Here is a 1,797-nt window from a genome sequence, read left to right as displayed (position 1 = left end):
ATATGAAATAAAAAGGAAAAGAAAATAATAAAAGGGGAAGTATCCCTAGATGTAAAAGATAAGTGATATGTTAACAAATATGTTTAAATAAAGGTCAAATAGCACATTTAGAATGAAATAGATCATTCCTTACTGAGCGATTAGCGCTCACCCTTTCATTATAAATTGATTTACAGGTAGACCAGAAGCGAAGGATGCTAGAGACAACGAGGCTACATGTGAGGGGAGATGATTTATTGTCATCTTGATGTTTTTATCTTGATGTAAATGATAAATGTTTGTGAAATACCTTTGGAAGCTTCCACCTTATAAATATGTTTTGATTGTGTAATTTCTTAAAGTTTGTAAATTATAAGTTTGGATCCTGCGTGACATTTTATATGCATGTTTTGGATATTATTATTATCATCCTTACACAGATTTTTCTAAATACAACTTGTTCTCCAGACATGTATCCTCGGGATTCTCATTAAGGGATATTTAGAGGATACCTGACTGGAGGGGGGGTTTACATCTCTGTTCTTTCTTTCTATTCTTTCTATTCTTCCTTCTCTTTCTATTCTTTCTAACCATGGTGGAATACATGGTAATATGCATGAATGAAAGAAAGATATTGCAGAATTTGTAGCTAAATGCCTGGTTTGTCAGCAAGTGAAAACAAAACACCAAAGGCCATCAGGGTTGCTTCAGCCACTTAGTATTCCTGAATGGAAATGGGAGAGTATCTCGATGGATTTTATTGCAAGTCTCCCTATAGTGCAGAAAGGATACAATGCTATATGGGTGATTGTAGACAGATTGACTGAATCAACCCATTTTCTTCCGGTAAAGGAGAGTACCACTTTAGATCAATTGGCCTAGATGTATATTAAAGAGATAGTGAGACTTCATGGTGTACCCAAGACAATAGTATCAGACAGAGATTCCAAATTTGTCTCAGCTTTCTGGATTAGTTTACAGAGGAACTTGGGTACCAGGTTGGCTTTTAGTACTACCTATTATCCTCAGACAGATGGCCAGACAGAGAGAAAAAATCAAGTGCTTGAGGACATGTTGAGAGTATGTTGTATGGATTATAAAGTATCCTAGCATGAGATATTACCCTTGTTGGAGTTTGCTTATAATAATAGCTACCAGTCTACAATTAAGATGGCTCCTTACGAGGCTTTGTATGGTAAACGGTGTAGATCTCCATTGCATTGGGATGAGATGGGCGAGAGAGATCAGTTGAAATATAGCTCTTGGGCCAGAAATGACTCAAAGATGATAGAAGATGTAAAGCTGAATGAAGCAAGCCTAAGATAGGCGGAAAAGTTACGCTGATCTGAAAAAAAAGAAGTTGAGTTTGAAGTGGGTGACAAAGTTTTCCTAAAAGTTCCCCCCTACAAATGGGTAATGCGTTTCGGTAATAAAAGAAAGTTAGCACCGAGATTCATTGGTCCATTTGAGGTGTTACAACGAGTAGGAAAAGTGGCCTACAAATTAGCATTACCACCTAGTATGGACAAAGTTCATAATGTATTTCATGTCTCGATGCTTCGGAAGTATGTAAGTGATCCCTCCCATATTCTGAGCATAGACGACGTAGACTTGGAAAAGAATCTTGTGTATAAGGAGCATCTAGTGCAGATTTTGGACAGAGAAATTAAAGAGCTCTGGAACAAGAGTATCCCTTTAGTGAAAGTCCTCTAGAGAAATCATAAAGTTGAAGAAGCTACATGGGAGACAAAGCAAGACATGCAGAACCGTTACCCAGAGTTGTTTGTTTGAATTTCGGGGACGAAATTCTTTTAAAAG

This window comes from Pistacia vera, unplaced genomic scaffold (genome assembly GCF_008641045.1).
Source record: "Pistacia vera cultivar Batoury unplaced genomic scaffold, PisVer_v2 Contig1190, whole genome shotgun sequence".
Lineage (NCBI taxonomy): Eukaryota > Viridiplantae > Streptophyta > Magnoliopsida > Sapindales > Anacardiaceae > Pistacia > Pistacia vera.
This window is presented reverse-complemented; position numbering follows the sequence as displayed.